At 52.9% G+C, this 22,186-nt stretch overlaps 4 long non-coding RNA genes across 4 annotated transcripts; all 4 read left to right on the plus strand.

The window, feature by feature from the left end:
• The first annotated feature begins 282 nt into the window (after positions 1–282).
• Positions 283–1,037, plus strand: LOC119564032. Its single transcript, XR_005222933.1, has 2 exons — positions 283–866; positions 986–1,037. It is a non-coding gene; the product is annotated as an uncharacterized LOC119564032 (long non-coding RNA).
• Positions 1,038–3,918: 2,881 nt separating this feature from the next.
• On the plus strand, positions 3,919–4,673 carry LOC119564031. Its single transcript, XR_005222932.1, has 2 exons — positions 3,919–4,502; positions 4,622–4,673. It is a non-coding gene; the product is annotated as an uncharacterized LOC119564031 (long non-coding RNA).
• Positions 4,674–13,726: 9,053 nt separating this feature from the next.
• LOC119564028 lies at positions 13,727–14,396 on the plus strand. Its single transcript, XR_005222927.2, has 2 exons — positions 13,727–14,225; positions 14,345–14,396. It is a non-coding gene; the product is annotated as an uncharacterized LOC119564028 (long non-coding RNA).
• Positions 14,397–20,123: 5,727 nt separating this feature from the next.
• On the plus strand, positions 20,124–20,874 carry LOC119564022. Its single transcript, XR_005222919.2, has 2 exons — positions 20,124–20,703; positions 20,823–20,874. It is a non-coding gene; the product is annotated as an uncharacterized LOC119564022 (long non-coding RNA).
• The last annotated feature ends 1,312 nt before the right edge of the window (positions 20,875–22,186 follow it).

Raw genomic sequence — 22,186 nt, forward strand, 5'->3', positions numbered from 1 at the left:
CTAAGAAGGGTCGAGGTCTCTCTGGCTCTCTATTATTTAGGTCCCAGGCTTTACAATGCCCTGTGCCATTGACCTCTCCCTGTAAAGAGGGTGCAGGTCTCCCCTTTCGAGCTTGTCTTGGGCCGCTGGCACTTGCTGGGCAAAGAGACCACCCTCTACTGAGGGAACGGAGGTCTCTCCTCTTCAGCGCTCTTGGCTCTGGCCCATTGAAATGTCCCTGGCTTAAGGACCACCCTGTAAGGAGGGTTTGGGCCTCCTTCGCCATGCTTAGTTAGCCACAGGTCACTTTGACACGCCGGCAAAAGGACTGCCCTGTAACCAGGGTGTAAGGTCTTATCCCTCTCCTTCGTAAACTAGGAGAGCCCCTTTGTGCCTGTGGCTGAGTGACCCCCCTTTAAGAAGGGCTGAGGTTCTCCTTCTGCTGGTCACAGTAAATTGCACTCGAATGATTTCTACTTGGCTTTTCTGGGTTCTGAAGTGAAATCTGATTTGTGTCCTATGTATTTCCCGTCCGGGTCACATGTAACCTGGTGTGGCGAAGGGGCGGCTGTAAGGGGATGGTGGAGGCCGTGAAAAATTCAACCCTTTCTTCAAAAAAGCCAAGAAATCACCAAAGTCCAAAGTGAGCTCCCTCTAACTAGGGTGCAGGTCTTTCCCCAGATTACACTCCCCTTTGAAAGGTAGTTCTAGAAACCAGCCTCTTGAGAGAGCTAAGGGTTTGCCCTTGTAGCTGTCCTGTGCCCGTGGCCTCCTCACGCTCTCAGCCAAGTCAAAGCCCAGCGTATTCTGCATCCAGCCGGCCCTGAGTTCTGCTGCAAGCTCTCCTGCCTTCTGCTACGGATTGGTGCCGAAACCTAGGAATTGGGGTAATTTCAAGGAGGGGCGAGGACCTTGTCCATTTAATTTGAATTGACCTTGGAATCGTGGTGTCCACTCAGCCCGCACCTATCCCGCTTCACCTCTCTCTCTTTCCCTCTCTTTCTAGCAACTCAAAGGACAAAAGGAAGACGACGACAGAAGCACCAAAGAAACTGCAGGAAAAGAGAAGAGAAGAAAAGGCCAGTCAAAAACCACGCACACATTGCAGACATGGCCCTCCCGGTGGCATTTACACTTCTCCACGTAGGCTTAATACCCCTTGAGGCACCAGGGAAAAGGACCTCTCTGTAAACGGGGATCAAGGTCCACTCCTTGCCAAGAGAAATGCTTTCTGGGCCCATTCCGCACCTGCGGCTGAGTGACCGCCCTTTAAGAAGGGTTGAGGTCTCTGTGCATTTCAGCTCTTTAGGACCGCGCCTTTAACATGCCCTGTGCCACTGACCTCTCCCTGTAAGAAGGGTGCGGGTCTCCCCTTTCGAGCTTGTCTTGGGCCGCTGGCACTGCCTGGGCAAAGAGACCGCCCTCTACTGAGGGAACGGAGGTCTCTCCTCTTCAGCGCTCTTGGCTCTGGCCCATTGAAATGTCCCTGGCTTAAGGACCACCCTGTAAGGAGGGTTTGGGTCTCCTTCGCCAGCCTTATTTAGCCACAGGTCCCCTTGACATGCCCGGCAAAAGGACTGCCCTGTAACCGGGGTGTAAGGTCTTATCCCTCTCCTTCGTAAACAGGAGTGCCTCTTTGTGCCTGTGGCTGAGTGACCCCCCCTCTAAGAAGGGTCGAGGTCTCTCTGGCTTTCTACTATTTAGGACCTAGCCTTTAAAATGCCCTGTGCCATTGACCTCTCCCTGTAAGAAGGGTGCGGGTCTCCCCTTTCGAGCTTGTCTTGGGCCGCTGGCACTTGCTGGGCAAAGAGACCACCCTCTACTGAGGGAATGGAGGTCTCTCCTCTTCAGCGCTCTTGGCTCTGGCCCATTGAAATGTCCCTGGCTTAAGGACCACCCTGTAAGGAGGGTTTGGGTCTCCTTCGCCATGCTTAGTTAGCCACAGGTCACTTTGACACGCCGAGCAAAAGGACTGCCCTGTAACCGGGGTGTAAGGTCTTATCCCTCTCCTTCGTAAACTAGGAGAGCCTCTTTGTGCCTGTGGCTGAGTGACCCCCCTTTAAGAAGGGTTGAGGTTCTCGTTCTGTTAGTCGCAGTAAATTCCCCTAGAATGATTTCTATTTGGCTTTTTTGGGCTTTGACGTGAAATCTGGTTTGTGACCCATGTATTTCTTCTCCGGGTCACATGTAACCTGGTGTGGCGAAGGGGCGGCTGTAGGGGGATGGTGGAGGCCGTGGAAAATTCGACCCTTCTTTCCCAGAGAGCCAAGAAATCGTCCCAAAATCCATATGTCACAAAGTCTGGAACTGAACAGGTGAGGAAGGGGGCTCCTTTCAGAGCCTCACTTCCAGGCGATCCTTCCTCATTTCCTCTTGCCCTGCCCAATTTACACTGCCCAGTCAACCTCAGCCTTGAGCCCTTGTTTTATTCGGCACAAGACATTGCTGGATGGATTAGTGTGAATCGTAGAGAGTCGGAGAGCTCTGTAAGTTGCGTCCGAATTCCAGGCCTTTTGTTTCTTTGGTGATAGACCGAGGCTATTCCTAGGCCTATGTTTGAAGTGAGGGATGTGGCTGTCCTTTCGGAAATGTGGTGATGCTCAGCTGGTGTAGGTACGTGGAGTGGTATTCAGAGCTTGCACGTGGGTGCACCTAACCCTATTAACAGGACTGTGTCCAAGTAAGGGGTGTCCTTTTTGGTCAAGGTTAGGGGGCACAAAGTTGAAATTTTCTTGGTGGGGTAGAAAGGTAAGTCGGGAAGGGTGTTGCCGAGGGATGGAGGATTTAATGGTAATGGGAGACTGAGCGGGATTCCTCCCTCCCACCTGTTCATTTCCAGATGTTTTCACATTGGGGACTTCCCCCCACCTCACCCCCCGCGCTTCTTGAAAGGAGGAATATTTTTCTAAAGAAAGGGTGACCGCCCTGTACTCAGGGATCAGGTCTCTTTCCCGTTTCTCCTCTCTGCATTGGCCCTCTGAATGCCAAAGTCACTTGCTGGGCAAAGAGACCCCCCTCTACCGAGGGAATGGAGGTCTCTCCTTGTCCGCCCGCTTGGCTACGGCCCTCTGTGATGCCCCTGGCTTAAGGACCACCCTGTAAGGAGGGTTTGGGTCTCCTTCGCCATGCTTATGTAGCCACAGGTCACTTTGACACGCCGGGCAAAAGGACTGCCCTGTAACCAGGGTGTAAGGTCTTATCCCTCTCATTCTTAAACTAGGAGAGCCTTTTTTCTTGCCTGTGGCTGAGTGACCCCCCCTCTAAGAAGGGTCGAGGTCTCTCTGGCTCTCTATTATTTAGGACCCAGGCTTTACAATGCCCTGTGCCATTGACCTCTCCCTGTAAAGAGGGTGCAGGTCTCCCCTTTCGAGCTTGTCTTGGGCCGCTGGCACTTGCTGGGCAAAGAGACCACCCTCTACTGAGGGAACGGAGGTCTCTCCTCTTCAGCGCTCTTGGCTCTGGCCCACTGAAATGTCCCTGGCTTAAGGACCACCCTGTAAGGAGGGTTTGGGTCTCCTTCGCCATGCTTAGTTAGCCACAGGTCACTTTGACACGCCGGCAAAAGGACTGCCCTGTAACCAGGGTGTAAGGTCTTATCCCTCTCATTCTTAAACTAGGAGAGCCTTTTTTCTTGCCTGTGGCTGAGTGACCCCCCCTCTAAGAAGGGTCGAGGTCTCTCTGGCTCTCTATTATTTAGGTCCCAGGCTTTACAATGCCCTGTGCCATTGACCTCTCCCTGTAAAGAGGGTGCAGGTCTCCCCTTTCGAGCTTGTCTTGGGCCGCTGGCACTTGCTGGGCAAAGAGACCACCCTCTACTGAGGGAACGGAGGTCTCTCCTCTTCAGCGCTCTTGGCTCTGGCCCATTGAAATGTCCCTGGCTTAAGGACCACCCTGTAAGGAGGGTTTGGGCCTCCTTCGCCATGCTTAGTTAGCCACAGGTCACTTTGACACGCCGGCAAAAGGACTGCCCTGTAACCAGGGTGTAAGGTCTTATCCCTCTCCTTCGTAAACTAGGAGAGCCCCTTTGTGCCTGTGGCTGAGTGACCCCCCTTTAAGAAGGGCTGAGGTTCTCCTTCTGCTGGTCACAGTAAATTGCACTCGAATGATTTCTACTTGGCTTTTCTGGGTTCTGAAGTGAAATCTGATTTGTGTCCTATGTATTTCCCGTCCGGGTCACATGTAACCTGGTGTGGCGAAGGGGCGGCTGTAAGGGGATGGTGGAGGCCGTGAAAAATTCAACCCTTTCTTCAAAAAAGCCAAGAAATCACCAAAGTCCAAAGTGAGCTCCCTCTAACTAGGGTGCAGGTCTTTCCCCAGATTACACTCCCCTTTGAAAGGTAGTTCTAGAAACCAGCCTCTTGAGAGAGCTAAGGGTTTGCCCTTGTAGCTGTCCTGTGCCCGTGGCCTCCTCACGCTCTCAGCCAAGTCAAAGCCCAGCGTATTCTGCATCCAGCCGGCCCTGAGTTCTGCTGCAAGCTCTCCTGCCTTCTGCTACGGATTGGTGCCGAAACCTAGGAATTGGGGTAATTTCAAGGAGGGGCGAGGACCTTGTCCATTTAATTTGAATTGACCTTGGAATCGTGGTGTCCACTCAGCCCGCACCTATCCCGCTTCACCTCTCTCTCTTTCCCTCTCTTTCTAGCAACTCAAAGGACAAAAGGAAGACGACGACAGAAGCACCAAAGAAACTGCAGGAAAAGAGAAGAGAAGAAAAGGCCAGTCAAAAACCACGCACACATTGCAGACATGGCCCTCCCGGTGGCATTTACACTTCTCCACGTAGGCTTAATACCCCTTGAGGCACCAGGGAAAAGGACCTCTCTGTAAACGGGGATCAAGGTCCACTCCTTGCCAAGAGAAATGCTTTCTGGGCCCATTCCGCACCTGCGGCTGAGTGACCGCCCTTTAAGAAGGGTTGAGGTCTCTGTGCATTTCAGCTCTTTAGGACCGCGCCTTTAACATGCCCTGTGCCACTGACCTCTCCCTGTAAGAAGGGTGCGGGTCTCCCCTTTCGAGCTTGTCTTGGGCCGCTGGCACTGCCTGGGCAAAGAGACCGCCCTCTACTGAGGGAACGGAGGTCTCTCCTCTTCAGCGCTCTTGGCTCTGGCCCATTGAAATGTCCCTGGCTTAAGGACCACCCTGTAAGGAGGGTTTGGGTCTCCTTCGCCAGCCTTATTTAGCCACAGGTCCCCTTGACATGCCCGGCAAAAGGACTGCCCTGTAACCGGGGTGTAAGGTCTTATCCCTCTCCTTCGTAAACAGGAGTGCCTCTTTGTGCCTGTGGCTGAGTGACCCCCCCTCTAAGAAGGGTCGAGGTCTCTCTGGCTTTCTACTATTTAGGACCTAGCCTTTAAAATGCCCTGTGCCATTGACCTCTCCCTGTAAGAAGGGTGCGGGTCTCCCCTTTCGAGCTTGTCTTGGGCCGCTGGCACTTGCTGGGCAAAGAGACCACCCTCTACTGAGGGAACGGAGGTCTCTCCTCTTCAGCGCTCTTGGCTCTGGCCCATTGAAATGTCCCTGGCTTAAGGACCACCCTGTAAGGAGGGTTTGGGTCTCCTTCGCCATGCTTAGTTAGCCACAGGTCACTTTGACACGCCGAGCAAAAGGACTGCCCTGTAACCGGGGTGTAAGGTCTTATCCCTCTCCTTCGTAAACTAGGAGAGCCTCTTTCTGCCTGTGGCTGAGTGACCCCCCTTTAAGAAGGGTTGAGGTTCTCGTTCTGTTAGTCGCAGTAAATTCCCCTAGAATGATTTCTATTTGGCTTTTTTGGGCTTTGACGTGAAATCTGGTTTGTGACCCATGTATTTCTTCTCCGGGTCACATGTAACCTGGTGTGGCGAAGGGGCGGCTGTAGGGGGATGGTGGAGGCCGTGGAAAATTCGACCCTTCTTTCCCAGAGAGCCAAGAAATCGTCCCAAAATCCATATGTCACAAAGTCTGGAACTGAACAGGTGAGGAAGGGGGCTCCTTTCAGAGCCTCACTTCCAGGCGATCCTTCCTCATTTCCTCTTGCCCTGCCCAATTTACACTGCCCAGTCAACCTCAGCCTTGAGCCCTTGTTTTATTCGGCACAAGACATTGCTGGATGGATTAGTGTGAATCGTAGAGAGTCGGAGAGCTCTGTAAGTTGCGTCCGAATTCCAGGCCTTTTGTTTCTTTGGTGATAGACCGAGGCTATTCCTAGGCCTATGTTTGAAGTGAGGGATGTGGCTGTCCTTTCGGAAATGTGGTGATGCTCAGCTGGTGTAGGTACGTGGAGTGGTATTCAGAGCTTGCACGTGGGTGCACCTAACCCTATTAACAGGACTGTGTCCAAGTAAGGGGTGTCCTTTTTGGTCAAGGTTAGGGGGCACAAAGTTGAAATTTTCTTGGTGGGGTAGAAAGGTAAGTCGGGAAGGGTGTTGCCGAGGGATGGAGGATTTAATGGTAATGGGAGACTGAGCGGGATTCCTCCCTCCCACCTGTTCATTTCCAGATGTTTTCACATTGGGGACTTCCCCCCACCTCACCCCCCGCGCTTCTTGAAAGGAGGAATATTTTTCTAAAGAAAGGGTGACCGCCCTGTACTCAGGGATCAGGTCTCTTTCCCGTTTCTCCTCTCTGCATTGGCCCTCTGAATGCCAAAGTCACTTGCTGGGCAAAGAGACCCCCCTCTACCGAGGGAATGGAGGTCTCTCCTTGTCCGCCCGCTTGGCTACGGCCCTCTGTGATGCCCCTGGCTTAAGGACCACCCTGTAAGGAGGGTTTGGGTCTCCTTCGCCATGCTTATGTAGCCACAGGTCACTTTGACACGCCGGGCAAAAGGACTGCCCTGTAACCAGGGTGTAAGGTCTTATCCCTCTCCTTCGTAAACTAGGAGAGCCTTTTTTCTTGCCTGTGGCTGAGTGACCCCCCCTCTAAGAAGGGTCGAGGTCTCTCTGGCTCTCTATTATTTAGGACCCAGGCTTTACAATGCCCTGTGCCATTGACCTCTCCCTGTAAAGAGGGTGCAGGTCTCCCCTTTCGAGCTTGTCTTGGGCCGCTGGCACTTGCTGGGCAAAGAGACCACCCTCTACTGAGGGAACGGAGGTCTCTCCTCTTCAGCGCTCTTGGCTCTGGCCCATTGAAATGTCCCTGGCTTAAGGACCACCCTGTAAGAAGGGTTTGGGTCTCCTTCGCCATGCTTAGTTAGCCACAGGTCACTTTGACACGCCGGCAAAAGGACTGCCCTGTAACCAGGGTGTAAGGTCTTATCCCTCTCCTTCGTAAACTAGGAGAGCCCCTTCGTGCCTGTGGCTGAGTGACCCCCCTTTAAGAAGGGCTGAGGTTCTCCTTCTGCTCGTCACAGTAAATTGCACTCGAATGATTTCTACTTGGCTTTTCTGGGTTCTGAAGTGAAATCTGATTTGTGTCCTATGTATTTCCCGTCCGGGTCACATGTAACCTGGTGTGGCGAAGGGGCGGCTGTAAGGGGATGGTGGAGGCCGTGAAAAATTCAACCCTTTCTTCAAAAAAGCCAAGAAATCACCAAAGTCCAAAGTGAGCTCCCTCTAACTAGGGTGCAGGTCTTTCCCCAGATTACACTCCCCTTTGAAAGGTAGTTCTAGAAACCAGCCTCTTGAGAGAGCTAAGGGTTTGCCCTTGTAGCTGTCCTGTGCCCGTGGCCTCCTCACGCTCTCAGCCAAGTCAAAGCCCAGCGTATTCTGCACCCAGCCGGCCCTGAGTTCTGCTGCAAGCTCTCCTGCCTTCTGCTACGGATTGGTGCCGAAACCTAGGAATTGGGGTAATTTCAAGGAGGGGCGAGGACCTTGTCCATTTAATTTGAATTGACCTTGGAATCGTGGTGTCCACTCAGCCCGCACCTATCCCGCTTCACCTCTCTCTCTTTCCCTCTCTTTCTAGCAACTCAAAGGACAAAAGGAAGACGACGACAGAAGCACCAAAGAAACTGCAGGAAAAGAGAAGAGAAGAAAAGGCCAGTCAAAAACCACGCACACATTGCAGACATGGCCCTCCCGGTGGCATTTACACTTCTCCACGTAGGCTTAATCCCCCTTGAGGCGCCAGGGAAAAGGACCTCTCTGTAAACGGGGATCAAGGTCCACTCCTTGCCAAGAGAAATGCTTTCTGGGCCCATTCCGCACCTGCGGCTGAGTGACCGCCCTTTAAGAAGGGTTGAGGTCTCTGTGCATTTCAGCTCTTTAGGACCGCGCCTTTAACAGGCCCTGTGCCACTGACCTCTCCCTGTAAGAAGGGTGCGGGTCTCCCCTTTCGAGCTTGTCTTGGGCCGCTGGCACTGCCTGGGCAAAGAGACCGCCCTCTACTGAGGGAACGGAGGTCTCTCCTCTTCAGCGCTCTTGGCTCTGGCCCATTGAAATGTCCCTGGCTTAAGGACCACCCTGTAAGGAGGGTTTGGGTCTCCTTCGCCAGCCTTATTTAGCCACAGGTCCCCTTGACATGCCCGGCAAAAGGACTGCCCTGTAACCGGGGTGTAAGGTCTTATCCCTCTCCTTCGTAAACAGGAGTGCCTCTTTGTGCCTGTGGCTGAGTGACCCCCCCTCTAAGAAGGGTCGAGGTCTCTCTGGCTTTCTACTATTTAGGACCTAGCCTTTAAAATGCCCTGTGCCATTGACCTATCCCTGTAAGAAGGGTGCGGGTCTCCCCTTTCGAGCTTGTCTTGGGCCGCTGGCACTTGCTGGGCAAAGAGACCACCCTCTACTGAGGGAATGGAGGTCTCTCCTCTTCAGCGCTCTTGGCTCTGGCCCATTGAAATGTCCCTGGCTTAAGGACCACCCTGTAAGGAGGGTTTGGGTCTCCTTCGCCATGCTTAGTTAGCCACAGGTCACTTTGACACGCCGAGCAAAAGGACTGCCCTGTAACCGGGGTGTAAGGTCTTATCCCTCTCCTTCGTAAACTAGGAGAGCCTCTTTGTGCCTGTGGCTGAGTGACCCCCCTTTAAGAAGGGTTGAGGTTCTCATTCTGTTAGTCGCAGTAAATTCCCCTAGAATGATTTCTATTTGGCTTTTTTGGGCTTTGACGTGAAATCTGGTTTGTGACCCATGTATTTCTTCTCCGGGTCACATGTAACCTGGTGTGGCGAAGGGGCGGCTGTAAGGGGATGGTGGAGGCCGTGGAAAATTCGACCCTTCTTTCCCAGAGAGCCAAGAAATCGTCCCAAAATCCATATGTCACAAAGTCTGGAACTGAACAGGTGAGGAAGGGGGCTCCTTTCAGAGCCTCACTTCCAGGCGATCCTTCCTCATTTCCTCTTGCCCTGCCCAATTTACACTGCCCAGTCAACCTCAGCCTTGAGCCCTTGTTTTATTCGGCACAAGACATTGCTGGATGGATTAGTGTGAATCGTAGAGAGTCGGAGAGCTCTGTAAGTTGCGTCCGAATTCCAGGCCTTTTGTTTCTTTGGTGATAGACCGAGGCTATTCCTAGGCCTATGTTTGAAGTGAGGGATGTGGCTGCCCTTTCGGAAATGTGGTGATGCTCAGCTGGTGTAGGTACGTGGAGTGGTATTCAGAGCTTGCACGTGGGTGCACCTAACCCTATTAACAGGACTGTGTCCAAGTAAGGGGTGTCCTTTTTGGTCAAGGTTAGGGGGCACAAAGTTGAAATTTTCTTGGTGGGGTAGAAAGGTAAGTCGGGAAGGGTGTTGCCGAGGGATGGAGGATTTAATGGTAATGGGAGACTGAGCGGGATTCCTCCCTCCCACCTGTTCATTTCCAGATGTTTTCACATTGGGGACTTCCCCCCACCTCACCCCCCGCGCTTCTTGAAAGGAGGAATATTTTTCTAAAGAAAGGGTGACCGCCCTGTACTCAGGGATCAGGTCTCTTTCCCGTTTCTCCTCTCTGCATTGGCCCTCTGAATGCCAAAGTCACTTGCTGGGCAAAGAGACCCCCCTCTACCGAGGGAATGGAGGTCTCTCCTTGTCCGCCCGCTTGGCTACGGCCCTCTGTGATGCCCCTGGCTTAAGGACCACCCTGTAAGGAGGGTTTGGGTCTCCTTCGCCATGCTTATGTAGCATGTACAGGTCACTTTGACACGCCGGGCAAAAGGACTGCCCTGTAACCAGGGTGTAAGGTCTTATCCCTCTCATTCTTAAACTAGGAGAGCCTTTTTTCTTGCCTGTGGCTGAGTGACCCCCCCTCTAAGAAGGGTCGAGGTCTCTCTGGCTCTCTATTATTTAGGTCCCAGGCTTTACAATGCCCTGTGCCATTGACCTCTCCCTGTAAAGAGGGTGCAGGTCTCCCCTTTCGAGCTTGTCTTGGGCCGCTGGCACTTGCTGGGCAAAGAGACCACCCTCTACTGAGGGAACGGAGGTCTCTCCTCTTCAGCGCTCTTGGCTCTGGCCCATTGAAATGTCCCTGGCTTAAGGACCACCCTGTAAGGAGGGTTTGGGCCTCCTTCGCCATGCTTAGTTAGCCACAGGTCACTTTGACACGCCGGCAAAAGGACTGCCCTGTAACCAGGGTGTAAGGTCTTATCCCTCTCCTTCGTAAACTAGGAGAGCCCCTTTGTGCCTGTGGCTGAGTGACCCCCCTTTAAGAAGGGCTGAGGTTCTCCTTCTGCTCGTCACAGTAAATTGCACTCGAATGATTTCTACTTGGCTTTTCTGGGTTCTGAAGTGAAATCTGATTTGTGTCCTATGTATTTCCCGTCCGGGTCACATGTAACCTGGTGTGGCGAAGGGGCGGCTGTAAGGGGATGGTGGAGGCCGTGAAAAATTCAACCCTTTCTTCAAAAAAGCCAAGAAATCACCAAAGTCCAAAGTGAGCTCCCTCTAACTAGGGTGCAGGTCTTTCCCCAGATTACACTCCCCTTTGAAAGGTAGTTCTAGAAACCAGCCTCTTGAGAGAGCTAAGGGTTTGCCCTTGTAGCTGTCCTGTGCCCGTTGCCTCCTCACGCTCTCAGCCAAGTCAAAGCCCAGCGTATTCTGCACCCAGCCGGCCCTGAGTTCTGCTGCAAGCTCTCCTGCCTTCTGCTACGGATTGGTGCCGAAACCTAGGAATTGGGGTAATTTCAAGGAGGGGCGAGGACCTTGTCCATTTAATTTGAATTGACCTTGGAATCGTGGTGTCCACTCAGCCCGCACCTATCCCGCTTCACCTCTCTCTCTTTCCCTCTCTTTCTAGCAACTCAAAGGACAAAAGGAAGACGACGACAGAAGCACCAAAGAAACTGCAGGAAAAGAGAAGAGAAGAAAAGGCCAGTCAAAAACCACGCACACATTGCAGACATGGCCCTCCCGGTGGCATTTACACTTCTCCACGTAGGCTTAATCCCCCTTGAGGCGCCAGGGAAAAGGACCTCTCTGTAAACGGGGATCAAGGTCCACTCCTTGCCAAGAGAAATGCTTTCTGGGCCCATTCCGCACCTGCGGCTGAGTGACCGCCCTTTAAGAAGGGTTGAGGTCTCTGTGCATTTCAGCTCTTTAGGACCGCGCCTTTAACATGCCCTGTGCCACTGACCTCTCCCTGTAAGAAGGGTGCGGGTCTCCCCTTTCGAGCTTGTCTTGGGCCGCTGGCACTGCCTGGGCAAAGAGACCGCCCTCTACTGAGGGAACGGAGGTCTCTCCTCTTCAGCGCTCTTGGCTCTGGCCCATTGAAATGTCCCTGGCTTAAGGACCACCCTGTAAGGAGGGTTTGGGTCTCCTTCGCCAGCCTTATTTAGCCACAGGTCCCCTTGACATGCCCGGCAAAAGGACTGCCCTGTAACCGGGGTGTAAGGTCTTATCCCTCTCCTTCGTAAACAGGAGTGCCTCTTTGTGCCTGTGGCTGAGTGACCCCCCCTCTAAGAAGGGTCGAGGTCTCTCTGGCTTTCTACTATTTAGGACCTAGCCTTTAAAATGCCCTGTGCCATTGACCTCTCCCTGTAAGAAGGGTGCGGGTCTCCCCTTTCGAGCTTGTCTTGGGCCGCTGGCACTTGCTGGGCAAAGAGACCACCCTCTACTGAGGGAATGGAGGTCTCTCCTCTTCAGCGCTCTTGGCTCTGGCCCATTGAAATGTCCCTGGCTTAAGGACCACCCTGTAAGGAGGGTTTGGGTCTCCTTCGCCATGCTTAGTTAGCCACAGGTCACTTTGACACGCCGAGCAAAAGGACTGCCCTGTAACCGGGGTGTAAGGTCTTATCCCTCTCCTTCGTAAACTAGGAGAGCCTCTTTGTGCCTGTGGCTGAGTGACCCCCCTTTAAGAAGGGTTGAGGTTCTCGTTCTGTTAGTCGCAGTAAATTCCCCTAGAATGATTTCTATTTGGCTTTTTTGGGCTTTGACGTGAAATCTGGTTTGTGACCCATGTATTTCTTCTCCGGGTCACATGTAACCTGGTGTGGCGAAGGGGCGGCTGTAAGGGGATGGTGGAGGCCGTGGAAAATTCGACCCTTCTTTCCCAGAGAGCCAAGAAATCGTCCCAAAATCCATATGTCACAAAGTCTGGAACTGAACAGGTGAGGAAGGGGGCTCCTTTCAGAGCCTCACTTCCAGGCGATCCTTCCTCATTTCCTCTTGCCCTGCCCAATTTACACTGCCCAGTCAACCTCAGCTTTGAGCCCTTGTTTTATTCGGCACAAGACATTGCTGGATGGATTAGTGTGAATCGTAGAGAGTCGGAGAGCTCTGTAAGTTGCGTCCGAATTCCAGGCCTTTTGTTTCTTTGGTGATAGACCGAGGCTATTCCTAGGCCTATGTTTGAAGTGAGGGATGTGGCTGTCCTTTCGGAAATGTGGTGATGCTCAGCTGGTGTAGGTACGTGGAGTGGTATTCAGAGCTTGCACGTGGGTGCACCTAACCCTATTAACAGGACTGTGTCCAAGTAAGGGGTGTCCTTTTTGGTCAAGGTTAGGGGGCACAAAGTTGAAATTTTCTTGGTGGGGTAGAAAGGTAAGTCGGGAAGGGTGTTGCCGAGGGATGGAGGATTTAATGGTAATGGGAGACTGAGCGGGATTCCTCCCTCCCACCTGTTCATTTCCAGATGTTTTCACATTGGGGACTTCCCCCCACCTCACCCCCCACGCTTCTTGAAAGGAGGAATATTTTTCTAAAGAAAGGGTGACCGCCCTGTACTCAGGGATCAGGTCTCTTTCCCGTTTCTCCTCTCTGCATTGGCCCTCTGAATGCCAAAGTCACTTGCTGGGCAAAGAGACCCCCCTCTACCGAGGGAATGGAGGTCTCTCCTTGTCCGCCCGCTTGGCTACGGCCCTCTGTGATGCCCCTGGCTTAAGGACCACCCTGTAAGGAGGGTTTGGGTCTCCTTCACCATACTTATGTAGCATGTACAGGTCACTTTGACACGCCGGGCAAAAGGACTGCCCTGTAACCAGGGTGTAAGGTCTTATCCCTCTCATTCTTAAACTAGGAGAGCCTTTTTTCTTGCCTGTGGCTGAGTGACCCCCCCTCTAAGAAGGGTCGAGGTCTCTCTGGCTCTCTATTATTTAGGACCCAGGCTTTACAATGCCCTGTGCCATTGACCTCTCCCTGTAAAGAGGGTGCACGTCTCCCCTTTCGAGCTTGTCTTGGGCCGCTGGCACTTGCTGGGCAAAGAGACCACCCTCTACTGAGGGAACGGAGGTCTCTCCTCTTCAGCGCTCTTGGCTCTGGCCCACTGAAATGTCCCTGGCTTAAGGACCACCCTGTAAGGAGGGTTTGGGTCTCCTTCGCCATGCTTAGTTAGCCACAGGTCACTTTGACACGCCGGCAAAAGGACTGCCCTGTAACCAGGGTGTAAGGTCTTATGCCTCTCCTTCGTAAACTAGGAGAGCCCCTTTGTGCCTGTGGCTGAGTGACCCCCCTTTAAGAAGGGCTGAGGTTCTCCTTCTGCTGGTCACAGTAAATTGCACTTGAATGATTTCTACTTGGCTTTTCTGGGTTCTGAAGTGAAATCTGATTTGTGTCCTATGTATTTCCCGTCCGGGTCACATGTAACCTGGTGTGGCGAAGGGGCGGCTGTAAGGGGATGGTGGAGGCCGTGAAAAATTCAACCCTTTCTTCAAAAAAGCCAAGAAATCACCAAAGTCCAAAGTGAGCTCCCTCTAACTAGGGTGCAGGTCTTTCCCCAGATTACACTCCCCTTTGAAAGGTAGTTCTAGAAACCAGCCTCTTGAGAGAGCTAAGGGTTTGCCCTTGTAGCTGTCCTGTGCCCGTGGCCTCCTCACGCTCTCAGCCAAGTCAAAGCCCAGCGTATTCTGCATCCAGCCGGCCCTGAGTTCTGCTGCAAGCTCTCCTGCCTTCTGCTACGGATTGGTGCCGAAACCTAGGAATTGGGGTAATTTCAAGGAGGGGCGAGGACCTTGTCCATTTAATTTGAATTGACCTTGGAATCGTGGTGTCCACTCAGCCCGCACCTATCCCGCTTCACCTCTCTCTCTTTCCCTCTCTTTCTAGCAACTCAAAGGACAAAAGGAAGACGACGACAGAAGCACCAAAGAAACTGCAGGAAAAGAGAAGAGAAGAAAAGGCCAGTCAAAAACCACGCACACATTGCAGACATGGCCCTCCCGGTGGCATTTACACTTCTCCACGTAGGCTTAATCCCCCTTGAGGCGCCAGGTAAAAGGACCTCTCTGTAAACGGGGATCAAGGTCCACTCCTTGCCAAGAGAAATGCTTTCTGGGCCCATTCCGCACCTGCGGCTGAGTGACCGCCCTTTAAGAAGGGTTGAGGTCTCTGTGCATTTCAGCTCTTTAGGACCGCGCCTTTAACATGCCCTGTGCCACTGACCTCTCCCTGTAAGAAGGGTGCGGGTCTCCCCTTTCGAGCTTGTCTTGGGCCGCTGGCACTGCCTGGGCAAAGAGACCGCCCTCTACTGAGGGAACAGAGGTCTCTCCTCTTCAGCGCTCTTGGCTCTGGCCCATTGAAATGTCCCTGGCTTAAGGACCACCCTGTAAGGAGGGTTTGGGTCTCCTTCGCCAGCCTTATTTAGCCACAGGTCCCCTTGACATGCCCGGCAAAAGGACTGCCCTGTAACCGGGGTGTAAGGTCTTATCCCTCTCCTTCGTAAACAGGAGTGCCTCTTTGTGCCTGTGGCTGAGTGACCCCCCCTCTAAGAAGGGTCAAGGTCTCTCTGGCTTTCTACTATTTAGGACCTAGCCTTTAAAATGCCCTGTGCCATTGACCTCTCCCTGTAAGAAGGGTGCGGGTCTCCCCTTTCGAGCTTGTCTTGGGCCGCTGGCACTTGCTGGGCAAAGAGACCACCCTCTACTGAGGGAATGGAGGTCTCTCCTCTTCAGCGCTCTTGGCTCTGGCCCATTGAAATGTCCCTGGCTTAAGGACCACCCTGTAAGGAGGGTTTGGGTCTCCTTCGCCATGCTTAGTTAGCCACAGGTCACTTTGACACGCCGAGCAAAAGGACTGCCCTGTAACCGGGGTGTAAGGTCTTATCCCTCTCCTTCGTAAACTAGGAGAGCCTCTTTCTGCCTGTGGCTGAGTGACCCCCCTTTAAGAAGGGTTGAGGTTCTCGTTCTGTTAGTCGCAGTAAATTCCCCTAGAATGATTTCTATTTGGCTTTTTTGGGCTTTGACGTGAAATCTGGTTTGTGACCCATGTATTTCTTCTCCGGGTCACATGTAACCTGGTGTGGCGAAGGGGCGGCTGTAAGGGGATGGTGGAGTCCGTGGAAAATTCGACCCTTCTTTCCCAGAGAGCCAAGAAATCGTCCCAAAATCCATATGTCACAAAGTCTGGAACTGAACAGGTGAGGAAGGGGGCTCCTTTCAGAGCCTCACTTCCAGGCGATCCTTCCTCATTTCCTCTTGCCCTGCCCAATTTACACTGCCCAGTCAACCTCAGCCTTGAGCCCTTGTTTTATTCGGCACAAGACATTGCTGGATGGATTAGTGTGAATCGTAGAGAGTCGGAGAGCTCTGTAAGTTGCGTCCGAATTCCAGGCCTTTTGTTTCTTTGGTGATAGACCGAGGCTATTCCTAGGCCTATGTTTGAAGTGAGGGATGTGGCTGTCCTTTCGGAAATGTGGTGATGCTCAGCTGGTGTAGGTACGTGGAGTGGTATTCAGAGCTTGCACGTGGGTGCACCTAACCCTATTAACAGGACTGTGTCCAAGTAAGGGGTGTCCTTTTTGGTCAAGGTTAGGGGGCACAAAGTTGAAATTTTCTTGGTGGGGTAGAAAGGTAAGTCGGGAAGGGTGTTGCCGAGGGATGGAGAATTTAATGGTAATGGGAGACTGAGCGGGATTCCTCCCTCCCACCTGTTCATTTCCAGATGTTTTCACATTGGGGACTTCCCCCCACCTCACCCCCCGCGCTTCTTGAAAGGAGGAATATTTTTCTAAAGAAAGGGTGACCGCCCTGTACTCAGGGATCAGGTCTCTTTCCCGTTTCTCCTCTCTGCATTGGCCCTCTGAATGCCAAAGTCACTTGCTGGGCAAAGAGACCCCCCTCTACCGAGGGAATGGAGGTCTCTCCTTGTCCGCCCGCTTGGCTACGGCCCTCTGTGATGCCCCTGGCTTAAGGACCACCCTGTAAGGAGGGTTTGGGTCTCCTTCGCCATGCTTATGTAGCCACAGGTCACTTTGACACGCCGGGCAAAAGGACTGCCCTGTAACCAGGGTGTAAGGTCTTATCCCTCTCATTCTTAAACTAGGAGAGCCTTTTTTCTTGCCTGTGGCTGAGTGACCCCCCCTCTAAGAAGGGTCGAGGTCTCTCTGGCTCTCTATTATTTAGGACCCAGGCTTTACAATGCCCTGTGCCATTGACCTCTCCCTGTAAAGAGGGTGCAGGTCTCCCCTTTCGAGCTTGTCTTGGGCCGCTGGCACTTGCTGGGCAAAGAGACCACCCTCGACTGAGGGAATGGAGGTCTCTCCTCTTCAGCGCTCTTGGCTCTGGCCCATTGAAATGTCCCTGGCTTAAGGACCACCCTGTAAGGAGGGTTTGGGTCTCCTTCGCCATGCTTAGTTAGCCACAGGTCACTTTGACACGCCGGCAAAAGGACTGCCCTGTAACCAGGGTGTAAGGTCTTATCCCTCTCCTTCGTAAACTAGGAGAGCCCCTTTGTGCCTGTGGCTGAGTGACCCCCCTTTAAGAAGGGCTGAGGTTCTCCTTCTGCTGGTCACAGTAAATTGCACTCGAATGATTTCTACTTGGCTTTTCTGGGTTCTGAAGTGAAATCTGATTTGTGTCCTATGTATTTCCCGTCCGGGTCACATGTAACCTGGTGTGGCGAAGGGGCGGCTGTAAGGGGATGGTGGAGGCCGTGAAAAATTCAACCCTTTCTTCAAAAAAGCCAAGAAATCACCAAAGTCCAAAGTGAGCTCCCTCTAACTAGGGTGCAGGTCTTTCCCCAGATTACACTCCCCTTTGAAAGGTAGTTCTAGAAACCAGCCTCTTGAGAGAGCTAAGGGTTTGCCCTTGTAGCTGTCCTGTGCCCGTGGCCTCCTCACGCTCTCAGCCAAGTCAAAGCCCAGCGTATTCTGCATCCAGCCGGCCCTGAGTTCTGCTGCAAGCTCTCCTGCCTTCTGCTACGGATTGGTGCAGAAACCTAGGAATTGGGGTAATTTCAAGGAGGGGCGAGGACCTTGTCCATTTAATTTGAATTGACCTTGGAATCGTGGTGTCCACTCAGCCCGCACCTATCCCGCTTCACCTCTCTCTCTTTCCCTCTCTTTCTAGCAACTCAAAGGACAAAAGGAAGACGACGACAGAAGCACCAAAGAAACTGCAGGAAAAGAGAAGAGAAGAAAAGGCCAGTCAAAAACCACGCACACATTGCAGACATGGCCCTCCCGGTGGCATTTACACTTCTCCACGTAGGCTTAATCCCCCTTGAGGCACCAGGGAAAAGGACCTCTCTGTAAACGGGGATCAAGGTCCACTCCTTGCCAAGAGAAATGCTTTCTGGGCCCATTCCGCACCTGCGGCTGAGTGACCGCCCTTTAAGAAGGGTTGAGGTCTCTGTGCATTTCAGCTCTTTAGGACCGCGCCTTTAACATGCCCTGTGCCACTGACCTCTCCCTGTAAGAAGGGTGCGGGTCTCCCCTTTCGAGCTTGTCTTGGGCCGCTGGCACTGCCTGGGCAAAGAGACCACCCTCTACTGAGGGAACGGAGGTCTCTCCTCTTCAGCGCTCTTGGCTCTGGCCCATTGAAATGTCCCTGGCTTAAGGACCACCCTGTAAGGAGGGTTTGGGTCTCCTTCGCCAGCCTTATTTAGCCACAGGTCCCCTTGACATGCCCGGCAAAAGGACTGCCCTGTAACCGGGGTGTAAGGTCTTATCCCTCTCCTTCGTAAACAGGAGTGCCTCTTTGTGCCTGTGGCTGAGTGACCCCCCCTCTAAGAAGGGTCGAGGTCTCTCTGGCTTTCTACTATTTAGGACCTAGCCTTTAAAATGCCCTGTGCCATTGACCTCTCCCTGTAAGAAGGGTGCGGGTCTCCCCTTTCGAGCTTGTCTTGGGCCGCTGGCACTTGCTGGGCAAAGAGACCACCCTCTACTGAGGGAATGGAGGTCTCTCCTCTTCAGCGCTCTTGGCTCTGGCCCATTGAAATGTCCCTGGCTTAAGGACCACCCTGTAAGGAGGGTTTGGGTCTCCTTCGCCATGCTTAGTTAGCCACAGGTCACTTTGACACGCCGAGCAAAAGGACTGCCCTGTAACCGGGGTGTAAGGTCTTATCCCTCTCCTTCGTAAACTAGGAGAGCCTCTTTCTGCCTGTGGCTGAGTGACCCCCCTTTAAGAAGGGTTGAGGTTCTCGTTCGGTTAGTCGCAGTAAATTCCCCTAGAATGATTTCTATTTGGCTTTTTTGGGCTTTGACGTGAAATCTGGTTTGTGACCCATGTATTTCTTCTCCGGGTCACATGTAACCTGGTGTGGCGAAGGGGCGGCTGTAAGGGGATGGTGGAGGCCGTGGAAAATTCGACCCTTCTTTCCCAGAGAGCCAAGAAATCGTCCCAAAATCCATATGTCACAAAGTCTGGAACTGAACAGGTGAGGAAGGGGGCTCCTTTCAGAGCCTCACTTCCAGGCGATCCTTCCTCATTTCCTCTTGCCCTGCCCAATTTACACTGCCCAGTCAACCTCAGCCTTGAGCCCTTGTTTTATTCGGCACAAGACATTGCTGGATGGATTAGTGTGAATCGTAGAGAGTCGGAGAGCTCTGTAAGTTGCGTCCGAATTCCAGGCCTTTTGTTTCTTTGGTGATAGACCGAGGCTATTCCTAGGCCTATGTTTGAAGTGAGGGATGTGGCTGTCCTTTCGGAAATGTGGTGATGCTCAGCTGGTGTAGGTACGTGGAGTGGTATTCAGAGCTTGCACGTGGGTGCACCTAACCCTATTAACAGGACTGTGTCCAAGTAAGGGGTGTCCTTTTTGGTCAAGGTTAGGGGGCACAAAGTTGAAATTTTCTTGGTGGGGTAGAAAGGTAAATCGGGAAGGGTGTTGCCGAGGGATGGAGGATTTAATGGTAATGGGAGACTGAGCGGGATTCCTCCCTCCCACCTGTTCATTTCCAGATGTTTTCACATTGGGGACTTCCCCCCACCTCACCCCCCGCGCTTCTTGAAAGGAGGAATATTTTTCTAAAGAAAGGGTGACCTCCCTGTACTCAGGGATCAGGTCTCTTTCCCGTTTCTCCTCTCTGCATTGGCCCTCTGAATGCCAAAGTCACTTGCTGGGCAAAGAGACCCCCCTCTACCGAGGGAATGGAGGTCTCTCCTTGTCCGCCCACTTGGCTACGGCCCTCTGTGATGCCCCTGGCTTAAGGACCACCCTGTAAGGAGGGTTTGGGTCTCCTTCGCCATGCTTATGTAGCCACAGGTCACTTTGACACGCCGGGCAAAAGGACTGCCCTGTAACCAGGGTGTAAGGTCTTATCCCTCTCCTTCGTAAACTAGGAGATCCTTTTTTCTTGCCTGTGGCTGAGTGACCCCCCCTCTAAGAAGGGTCGAGGTCTCTCTGGCTCTCTATTATTTAGGACCCAGGCTTTACAATGCCCTGTGCCATTGACCTCTCCCTGTAAAGAGGGTGCAGGTCTCCCCTTTCGAGCTTGTCTTGGGCCGCTGGCACTTGCTGGGCAAAGAGACCACCCTCGACTGAGGGAATGGAGGTCTCTCCTCTTCAGCGCTCTTGGCTCTGGCCCATTGAAATGTCCCTGGCTTAAGGACCACCCTGTAAGGAGGGTTTGGGTCTCCTTCGCCATGCTTAGTTAGCCACAGGTCACTTTGACACGCCGGCAAAAGGACTGCCCTGTAACCAGGGTGTAAGGTCTTATCCCTCTCCTTCGTAAACTAGGAGAGCCCCTTTGTGCCTGTGGCTGAGTGACCCCCCTTTAAGAAGGGTTGAGGTTCTCCTTCTGCTGGTCACAGTAAATTGCACTCGAATGATTTCTACTTGGCTTTTCTGGGTTCTGAAGTGAAATCTGATTTGTGTCCTATGTATTTCCCGTCCGGGTCACATGTAACCTGGTGTGGCGAAGGGGCGGCTGTAAGGGGATGGTGGAGGCCGTGAAAAATTCAACCCTTTCTTCAAAAAAGCCAAGAAATCACCAAAGTCCAAAGTGAGCTCCCTCTAACTAGGGTGCAGGTCTTTCCCCAGATTACACTCCCCTTTGAAAGGTAGTTCTAGAAACCAGCCTCTTGAGAGAGCTAAGGGTTTGCCCTTGTAGCTGTCCTGTGCCCGTGGCCTCCTCACGCTCTCAGCCAAGTCAAAGCCCAGCGTATTCTGCATCCAGCCGGCCCTGAGTTCTGCTGCAAGCTCTCCTGCCTTCTGCTACGGATTGGTGCCGAAACCTAGGAATTGGGGTAATTTCAAGGAGGGGCGAGGACCTTGTCCATTTAATTTGAATTGACCTTGGAATCGTGGTGTCCACTCAGCCCGCACCTATCCCGCTTCACCTCTCTCTCTTTCCCTCTCTTTCTAGCAACTCAAAGGACAAAAGGAAGACGACGACAGAAGCACCAAAGAAACTGCAGGAAAAGAGAAGAGAAGAAAAGGCCAGTCAAAAACCACGCACACATTGCAGACATGGCCCTCCCGGTGGCATTTACACTTCTCCACGTAGGCTTAATCCCCCTTGAGGCACCAGGGAAAAGGACCTCTCTGTAAACGGGGATCAAGGTCCACTCCTTGCCAAGAGAAATGCTTTCTGGGCCCATTCCGCACCTGCGGCTGAGTGACCGCCCTTTAAGAAGGGTTGAGGTCTCTGTGCATTTCAGCTCTTTAGGACCGCGCCTTTAACATGCCCTGTACCACTGACCTCTCCCTGTAAGAAGGGTGCGGGTCTCCCCTTTCGAGCTTGTCTTGGGCCGCTGGCACTGCCTGGGCAAAGAGACCGCCCTCTACTGAGGGAACGGAGGTCTCTCCTCTTCAGCGCTCTTGGCTCTGGCCCATTGAAATGTCCCTGGCTTAAGGACCACCCTGTAAGGAGGGTTTGGGTCTCCTTCGCCAGCCTTATTTAGCCACAGGTCCCCTTGACATGCCCGGCAAAAGGACTGCCCTGTAACCGGGGTGTAAGGTCTTATCCCTCTCCTTCGTAAACAGGAGTGCCTCTTTGTGCCTGTGGCTGAGTGACCCCCCCTCTAAGAAGGGTCGAGGTCTCTCTGGCTTTCTACTATTTAGGACCTAGCCTTTAAAATGCCCTGTGCCATTGACCTCTCCCTGTAAGAAGGGTGCGGGTCTCCCCTTTCGAGCTTGTCTTGGGCCGCTGGCACTTGCTGGGCAAAGAGACCACCCTCTACTGAGGGAATGGAGGTCTCTCCTCTTCAGCGCTCTTGGCTCTGGCCCATTGAAATGTCCCTGGCTTAAGGACCACCCTGTAAGGAGGGTTTGGGTCTCCTTCGCCATGCTTAGTTAGCCACAGGTCACTTTGACACGCCGAGCAAAAGGACTGCCCTGTAACCGGGGTGTAAGGTCTTATCCCTCTCCTTCGTAAACTAGGAGAGCCTCTTTCTGCCTGTGGCTGAGTGACCCCCCTTTAAGAAGGGTTGAGGTTCTCCTTCTGCTGGTCACAGTAAATTCCCCTAGAATGATTTCTATTTGGCTTTTTTGGGCTTTGACGTGAAATCTGGTTTGTGACCCATGTATTTCTTCTCCGGGTCACATGTAACCTGGTGTGGCGAAGGGGCGGCTGTAAGGGGATGGTGGAGGCCGTGGAAAATTCGACCCTTCTTTCCCAGAGAGCCAAGAAATCGTCCCAAAATCCATATGTCACAAAGTCTGGAACTGAACAGGTGAGGAAGGGGGCTCCTTTCAGAGCCTCACTTCCAGGCGATCCTTCCTCATTTC

Source organism: Chelonia mydas, chromosome 22 (assembly GCF_015237465.2).
Source record: "Chelonia mydas isolate rCheMyd1 chromosome 22, rCheMyd1.pri.v2, whole genome shotgun sequence".
Taxonomy (NCBI): domain Eukaryota; kingdom Metazoa; phylum Chordata; order Testudines; family Cheloniidae; genus Chelonia; species Chelonia mydas.